Source organism: Xiphophorus maculatus, chromosome 24 (assembly GCF_002775205.1).
Source record: "Xiphophorus maculatus strain JP 163 A chromosome 24, X_maculatus-5.0-male, whole genome shotgun sequence".
Lineage (NCBI taxonomy): Eukaryota > Metazoa > Chordata > Actinopteri > Cyprinodontiformes > Poeciliidae > Xiphophorus > Xiphophorus maculatus.
In genome coordinates, this window is record NC_036466.1 from 14,227,361 (window position 1) to 14,236,793 (window position 9,433).

Here is a 9,433-nt window from a genome sequence, read left to right on the forward strand (position 1 = left end):
CCCGTACCCAGACTGGAACCAGTGAGTAAATGTGAATCTAACTGATTTCTGCTGCAGTTATTTCTGCATGGCTGTTCAATATACTAATTAAATGCGACTGAAGAAGAAGAACGAAGACGTCACTCAGCAGTGATGATGGCCGCCGCCGTCTGGATGGATTTGAACATTTTTCAGATCTGACAGCAAAATCACAAGATGAAGGAAAGAGAAGGAAAAGCTTCAGCCATTATTTACATCCAGATTTACGGCTGTTGCCTTTTTCTGGTGCAGAATTATGACACGTCTCACATCAATGATGTCAAAGTCTGCAGCTGGTTTTAGCTCCACATGGAGGAACAAATCTCATAATCTTTTGGGTAAAAGATTGGGATTTATGGCCAGTTATGACCAGTTTTAACCAGTTTATTACCAGTTTATTACCAGTGTTGAGCAGCTTACACTGATGTATAAAGTCGTATTTGCTGTGTGAACGTAACTTTTATTCCACGCCTAAACGGGTCGTAACGATGGGCTAATAGAGTCTTTAGGTGCTATTTTGGTTTAAGTATTTCATTTAACTCAACCTGGAAGTTAAGGTTGAGTTAAATGATCAGGAAAAGGAAAAGGTTTTCCTGATTGGGAATCCAGTGGATTTGCTTCAGGATCCCGGACGAGCCCCCAAAAAGATTCAGCCCCTGAATTTCTGAGCCACCATCTTTTCTCTTTCTGCTGAGTATCAGAAGTATTTTGGAGTTCAGGCCCCAAAGTTTTACAGGACATGGTGACGTAAAGGAAATAGAAGTGGCTTTTATTTTGAAGGAACTAGGTCTGAACCCTTTATTTGATTAAGTTTTGCAGTAATTTATTCTTTATTTTCTTATTTTTTGTGGCACATGCCAGGTTAATGATGTGAACAGTTTTATTCCTGTTGCATCATTCTGCCTCCTTCCCTCATTTCATTCTTCTAAATATTCATAATTTATCTCTGAGGGTCGGGTTGAAGGTTCCCCTCGTTCCCCCAGCTTTGGTTTCCACCTCTAGAGGCTTTTATTTTGGAAACAGAGGAGACAGAGCGGCGCAAGCAGACAAAATAAAAGCAGAATATGTTGACATTGTTGCACGTGAGACCTTGGTGACCCTGAGACTGAACGGGTCCGGGATCCGGTCCAGGATCCGATCTGGTTCTGTTATTACTGCTTGATCAGAACCAGCCGGGATTAATCAGTGGTTTTAGTGAATCAGGAAGAAACGCGATGCAGGCCTTCATCTTCCTCCTTTATTTCTAACCAGACTCTTCATCATTTCATCAAACTCAGTTCATTCGTTCAGTTTTTTCTCCTGTCATCATTTTTTATCAACCCATGATGCATTGCGTCGGTTAGGGGCGTGGCATCTTGTCATTAAACAGAAACTAAACTCCTAAATGTTTTCAGCAACGTTTGTTTCAGAAAGAAAAGTCTGAAAATCAGAGGAAGATCATCGTCATGGATCCAGGGCCGGCCGAAGCCTTTCTGGGGCCCTGGGCAGGTTGTCGTTGGGGCCCCTGACACCAACATGTCAGCACCAGGTTCTTCTTTATTTCTAGTCTATGTGAACATTAGCTCATCATACTGGTGTTATCACAGCTGTTGCCTTTAACGTTACAGGAGTTGCAAACTAACAGAAATACTCAAATTAATTTTGTATTTTGAGATTTGTAAAATGTGCAGCGTCAGCGGCGGCGCTGCTGCAGGGAGGTCAAGCTGGGGTCACATGAGTTCTGGTCATGAAGCCACCCGGACGTGAGCTGGTGCTGACCGGGTCGCTGGTTCTGTCTGGATGCAGGTTCTGATTCCTGGGGAGGATCAGGAATCAGAACTCCTTTCCTGTCGTCGGAGCGCTGCAGCTCTTAACCCAGACATGAAAATATTAAAATCTGATGTCATTTATAATCTTTTTAACTAATCAAGAGGAAATAATTTAACAAGTTGTGGAAAAATACATGAAAAATATATGACTGTAGAACTGGACTGCATACTGAGGAGGTGATCCATGTGATTCAGGTTGTTGGACCTGAAAGGTCCAGGATATCGGACCTTAAGGCCTGGAATCAGAGCTCAGTTGTTTGGCTCCTTCTCACCATTTGGTGACTTTGATATTCTTCAGTTTTGGTGATTTCATCCCCTCTTTACTTTCCATGATCTTTGTTGAAACACTCAGTGTTCAGTAAAGCCTTGAGTTTCTCCCAGACATGTTGGTGGAAAAGCAGCATCTCTGGAAACGAGTCTTACTTTGACTGACCAGTAAGTGTCTTGGTCACATCTTGAAGAGAAGAGTCCATTTGAGATCTATTCTGACCTACTGACCTTATGCCAAGGCTTTGCATAAGATAATAAACCCATGAGAAATCGGTCATCCGTCCTACGACACATTTTAAAAATAATATCTAGAAGGTAAATGGCCTGTACTGTATAGTTCTGTATCAAGTCCAAATGACCTGAAAGTTCTTTTCATTTGGTCATTCTCCCATTCACACACACATTCACACACTGATAGCAGTAGGCTACTGTATTGTAGCTACAGCTTCCCTGGCACAGTTGAACAGAAGTGAGGCAGTCTTACCCTGGCACCACCAGGTCCTCTGACCCGCATGGCGGATTGTCCTCTTCATCACGACTGACGGACAGAGTGGGGCTTCCAGCAGGCAACCAGTCACACGATTAAACTCCAACCTTCATTTTATTTACAGGCGCTTTGAGCTGGACCACCACCACTTCCTGGACCTGATCATGATTCATGTATAATTTACTGTAAACATGTGATTCTGCATCAGTATTATCTAAACACTCTAAACTTTCAATATTTGCTGAACATTAACTGAAGATTTAATCAGAAAGCTTTTTGAAAGTGAATCAATTTCTTGGTCATTATTGTGACCGGTGGGTTTAAATGGGTTGACCTGGACGCCCGCCTGACCTCTGACCCTGACGGCCTTAAAGGAGCAGACAGACGTTTCAGCAGCTAGCCGCGCTCTGTGTTAGCATCCTGCAGGAAGAGGAGGAGGAGGATGAAGGCCAACCTGAACTCCGGCTCAGTCAGGTGTTTCTGTGTGGAAAAGGTCTGGATTTGTGGAGTTTAATGGGAAACACAGCCCTGATTGTTGCCTCCAGCTGTCCTGTCAGACTCTGTTAGCCTCGGTTACATAACGCCTCCACCTTCAAACGGTTCCCCTTCTGCTGCTTCGAGGAATCAGTTTCCTCTAATGGGAGGCAGATGGTGCCGCTCGCGCTGGAAGGAGCAGGACAGAGGGTGAAGTGTCAGTTTGACGCCACGTTGCTCCAACAGGTGATGTCTGAACAGAACTTCATCGGGTTTCACAGCCTCAGAGCGTGACATCATCAGGAGCGAAGGATCAGCAGCTTCAGGAGAAACATCCAGAAAGACCAAACTCTGGACGTCCAGAAGCATCATGGCCGCCATGAACAGGAGGGCTGATGGTCAGGCTGGTTCTGCTGCAGGTCCAGGGTCAGAACTGGTGGAAAACTGGTCATAACTGGTCATAACTGGTTAAAACTGGTTATAAACTGGTTATAAACTGGTCAGAACTGGTGGAAAACTGGTTATAAACTGGTCCTAATTGGTTAAGTTGTTCCAAAGCTGTGGCTAAAATGTTTATTTTATTAATTTATATTGACAGATAATAGTTTCATAAATGAAGACAGTCTGTTGCCGTGGCAAACTGCTGACCCCTCGATGGGTCCAGATGTGGCGTCGGTCCGACTCTCTGGTTCTCCAGGATCTCGTCCCCTCTGGACTTCATGCTAACTTTCTTCGTGTTGCTCCAGTTACTGCCTGATCTCACTGCGCCCCCTGCTGGTCTCTCTGTAACTTGGACTCGTTCCTGAGCCCGGCTCTTTATTCCAGCTCAGTTTTATTGCTCTGACCCACCAGCGGGTCAGAACCCGGCCTCAGCCTGAAGACTCTGGTTTTCTGGGGGATTTGCTGGGATCCTGCAGCTCCTCTGATTTATGTCGGTTGTTAGCAGCTCGTTCTGATTCTCCTGATGGAACCTGTGTTGCATTTTTCCTCTCAGCTCCTCCTCATGTAAGCCTGGTGGAAAACAAGCTGTCCACTTCTCTGCTGGGCTCTCCAAGCCGGGGCCGGTGGGGGCCTGTGGGGGCTGGTGGGGGCGGGTGGGGGCCAGTGGGGCCGGCATGGTGGTGTTGGCCTCCACTGGCGACATCTGCTAACACTTTCTCAGCCCCGGCAGCGTTCTGCAGAGCCAGAGACCCTTCCTGCTGTGAGTTTTGGCTCCTCCATCCATCTAGAGGAGAAACCAGCAGAAGCGACTCTAACGTGGTTTCACTGCAGCAGGCCGGAGGTCAGAGGTCAGAGGTCTGGACCAGCGGTGGAGCGTTCACTGTCCTCATCCTTCTCTGCTTTAGTTGTCTCAGTCCAGGAGCTGATTTAGTCTGTTCAGGTCTTCATGTTTCAGCTCATTCTGGTGGGTTCTGGTGGGCCGAGTCCAAACCCAGTGGTTCCACCAGGACTGACTGGAACAGGAAAAACTCATCAATAAACTCCACCTGATCCAACAGATCAGCTGTTTGGATCCTTTCATGGACACAAAGAGAGACCAGAACTCAGGTGGTCATAATGTTTTGCCTCTCCGGTTTTATTCTGTTCCTGTTTGGGTTTCTCCTCCAGGTCAACTGGGTCGATTCAGGATAAACTGGACTCCAAGTCCAAAACCTTCAGGTGAAGTGAACTCGACCAAGAAAAAGACTTCCGACTTTTTTCCTCAACTGAAATCAGGGGAGCTCCAGTGGGGTTGCTAGGTAACGGGGGGAGCTCCAGTGGAGTTGCTAGGTAACGGGGGGAGCTCCAGTGGAGTTGCTAGGTAACGGGGGGAGCTCCAGTGGAGTTGCTAGGTAACGGGGGGAGCTCCAGTGGAGTTGCTAGGTAACGGGGGGGAACGCCAGTGGAGTTGCTAGGTAACGGGGGGAGCTCCAGTGGAGTTGCTAGGTAACGGGGGGAGCTCCAGTGGAGTTGCTAGGTAACGGGGGGAGCTCCAGTGGAGTTGCTAGGTAACGGGGGGGAACGCCAGTGGGGTTGCTAGGTAACAGGGGGAGCTCCAGTGGGGTTGCTAGGTAACGGGGGGAACTCCAGTGGAGTTGCTAGGTAACGGGGGGAGCTCCAGTGGAGTTGCTAGGTAACGGGGGGGAACGCCAGTGGAGTTGCTAGGTAACGGGGGGAGCTCCAGTGGAGTTGCTAGGTAACGGGGGGAGCTCCAGTGGAGTTGCTAGGTAACGGGGGGAGCTCCAGTGGAGTTGCTAGGTAACGGGGGGGAACGCCAGTGGGGTTGCTAGGTAACAGGGGGAGCTCCAGTGGGGTTGCTAGGTAACGGGGGGAACTCCAGTGGAGTTGCTAGGTAACGGGGGGAGCTCCAGTGGAGTTGCTAGGTAACGGGGGGAACTCCAGTGGAGTTGCTAGGTAACGGGGGGGAACGCCAGTGGGGTTGCTAGGTAACAGGGGGAGCTCCAGTGGGGTTGCTAGGTAACGGGGGGAACTCCAGTGGAGTTGCTAGGTAACGGGGGGAGCTCCAGTGGAGTTGCTAGGTGACGGGGGGAGCTCCAGTGGAGTTGCTAGGTGACGGGGGGGAACTCCAGTGGAGTTGCTAGGTAACGAGGGGAGCTCCAGTGGAGTTGCTAGGTAACGGGGGGGAACGCCAGTGGGGTTGCTAGGTAACAGGGGGAGCTCCAGTGGGGTTGCTAGGTAACGGGGGGAACTCCAGTGGAGTTGCTAGGTAACGGGGGGAGCTCCAGTGGAGTTGCTAGGTAACGGGGGGAACTCCAGTGGAGTTGCTAGGTAACGGGGGGGAACGCCAGTGGGGTTGCTAGGTAACAGGGGGAGCTCCAGTGGGGTTGCTAGGTAACGGGGGAAACTCCAGTGGAGTTGCTAGGTAACGGGGGGAGCTCCAGTGGAGTTGCTAGGTGACGGGGGGAGCTCCAGTGGAGTTGCTAGGTGACGGGGGGGAACTCCAGTGGAGTTGCTAGGTGACGGGGGGAGCTCCAGTGGAGTTGCTAGGTGACGGGGGGGAACTCCAGTGGAGTTGCTAGGTTACCAGAACATGCTGGAGCCATTCTATCAGTGATTGCTCTGGGTTCTGGTTGCTTTAACGGACCGGTACCAGACAGACCGGTACCGGACAGAGCGAGCAGCTCCGGAGAACCGCAGCCTGTTGAAGCCGTTTTCACACAAAGGCAGCGTTGTTCTGCTCTCCTCTGGAAGGAACAGGCTTATGTAAGAACCGCTGGCTTCTTCAGCCTGAGCCCGGTTCTGGAGTCTGGGTCCAGGTTTGGACCGGCAGCTGATTGGTCAGAAACAGAAACCGTTGGCATCACACAGGATGTTAGCTCTGATGGAAAATAGAAAAAGTCTCAAACCTAAACTTTCACATCTGTAGCTGGAAATATCACTGACAGAATGGACAACCCTTCACAATAAAAGTCTCTGAGATCTTTATGGCCTTCAAAATAAAAGTGTGAACCTGTCAGAATAAAACTAACACACAGAGCTCTCGGACCAAAACAGTTTTTAAGGAAATTAACTAAGTTTTAAGTTTTCCTCCTTCAAAATAAAAGACCTCAGTCCACTTCTTTATGCTAAAACTATAACAGAAAACATTAAAATTATTTTCAAACACATTCACTCATGTTCAAACCCTGAGAGTTTTCAAAATAAAACACAAAATCCTCCACAGTAAAAGCCTGAATCTGAAGGTTTTCTCCAAAACCTCAACATCATGAAACAGAGCAGCAGAGAAACTGGTTCTGATTAAACCTCAGTGTTTACATGGATCTAACTGTGATGATGATTTGTTCTGGTTCTGGATGAAAACACATCATGTTGGGGTTCCGGTTAAATCCTGCTGGACCTGAGGGACAACATTAAGGTATACAGCAGTGATTAGCAGCAATAATGCTGGTTCTGATTACTCCTCTTAATGAAATGTTTTGTTTTGCTGGTAATTGGTTGCAGGAGAACATCGGCTCACTGGCAGCATCGTTAGCATCGTTACCTGGATCCACTCGGTTCAGGCTGTGTGTTTGTGCAGAGAAACAGAGTTTAATCAGTCGGAGCCTCCTGCCTGGTGATGTCAGCGTTTGAGGCGCTTCCAGGCAAACAACACATTTATTAATGTGGACCTGGAGACGAGAGGCAGCGCAGCATGTTGGGCCGTCTGCAGCTGTTTCTGCTCCAGCTAGAAAAACAAGAACCTTAATCATCAGACTGATCATCTGTTCAGGAATAAACATTTATCTAGCAGGTTCACTTAAATCACAATAGAGATAAATATAATATTTGAAAACGTAAAACCATAAAATAAAGTAAGACAAATCTGAGTAAAGTTAATAATATTGGAAAAACTGTGTGAATTTCAGGGTTTTAATGTAGAAATGATCAGATATTAAATGAATAATTGGGGTCAAACATCCCGGACGAGCCCCCAATCGGATCCGGCTTCAGGGACTTTCCCATCAAACACGCCGTGATTTATAGTGACTGTGAAAAGAAAGTACACCCCTAGTTGGGTTTCTGGAAATATATGACTTGTTCTTCATGCAGGTTCTGAATCCACATCAGAATCCTGACTGTCAGGATTTATTCAACTAAAACCAGAACCAGGGAGTTTTTTTTTTTTCGATGTTTCTCTAAACATTATATTTAAGATAAAAAAATCTACAATAAAACAATGTTTCTATCTGACTCAGTGAGATTAGTTAATGAAACATAAAACACAAAATAATCATTTGTATGGTGCAGTACTGCTCCTGGCCACAGGTGGCGCTCTACCAGGGCTAAACCTGATCCGTTTCTCAGGGCTGTTGCAGTCTGACAGGATTTGGACGGTTCTGGTTCATTTGGGCTTTTTTCCCGTCGGTATTTGTCCTGGTTTTTCCTCCGTTCGTCTCGTCCGTCATCGTTTCCAAACGTTTCTGCTGTTCAAACATGAATCCTGGTTCTGCTTCAGCTGCTGTTTGGCATTTCGCTGCTCCACTCCGCCTCGCCTCCTTCCTGTCGCATGTGACGGCACGTGTTGCGTCCACAAACCCAGAACCCTGAGCCAAGTGCTGACTGCTCTTCCTCCTCCTCCTCATCATCGTGGTTTCTCCAGCCTGGAGGAAACACGGCAGCATTCCAGGCTGTTCCCAGGCGGCACGTGTTGTGATGTTCCCAGCATGCTCTGCTTTCATTTGTGGCCTTTTTGTGTGAAATCATTAACACCCTGATCCGAGGCGATCTCATTCCTCTCATTCCAGCCGGTCCAAACCTCTCGGTTCGGCCCGGGAACATCCAGCTGCTGCCGCCAAACCTCCAACCTCAGTGATTCAGCTGCAACATGTGGTCATAATGAGACGCTTAATTCAGTAAATACTGCTGTGTTCACAGCGCTGAACTCCTTCACTCTTCCTCCATGTGGGAGTTAATCAGTGACCCTGAAGGCTGCGGGGTCAGAGGTCAGGGGTCAGGGGTCCAAGGACCCGGGGGCCGCGGCTCATAACCAGAGTTTATGATGGAAAAGATATTTTTATGGTGAAGCCACTGAGTTCAGATGAGGAAACAGGAGAAAATGATGAAAAGATGGAAAACAAGCCGAGAAAGAAGAAAAATAATCTAAAAATAGATGGAAAATATTCACTGATTAATGAAATATGAATATTCATAAAGGGACGGTAAAAGTTCATAAACTGTAAAAAACAACAACAACTTGCAAAACAAAAAGGAAACATGTGAGACTGAATGCAAACAAAAATATTCATAAATGCATCTTATTAGATAAACAAAACACAAAAATGCAAAACGGAGGAAAACAACCGTAGATTAATAATTGATGCTAAAAATTTACAAAAAAACTGGAGAGAAAGTTTATAAAACCCCAAAAATGTATAAAACTGGCAAAGAAATCTGCAAAAACCACAGGAGGAAACAGAAACATAGATGGAAAAAACACAACGGCTGGAAAAGAAAAAAAATGATGCAAAACATTTAAATTAAGATTCAAAAGAAGGAAAACAAGCAGAAGAAAAGTTTAAGATCCAAAACCTGCAGAAAGTGACGCCATCAGTGACAGAGCAACTAAAACCATAAAACATCAAACAAGACAAAACTTTAAACATCAAATGTGTAAAACTGTCAAAGAAACATGAAAAATAAACTTCAAAATATGAAAAATGATTCAGTGCAAAAACAAATATAGATAAAAGATTCACTGCTGGACGAGGAAACAAAAGACGAAACAATCTGAAAACATTTAAATAAAGATTAAAAATCAGAAAAAGTTTTAAAGGATCCAAAACTTTCCAACACAAACCAGCAGTAAAGTTACAAAACCAGAAACAGATTCATACAAATGAAAATATAGAAAGTAAATTCATAAAGACTCAAAAGATAAAAACTCATAAAATGTGTA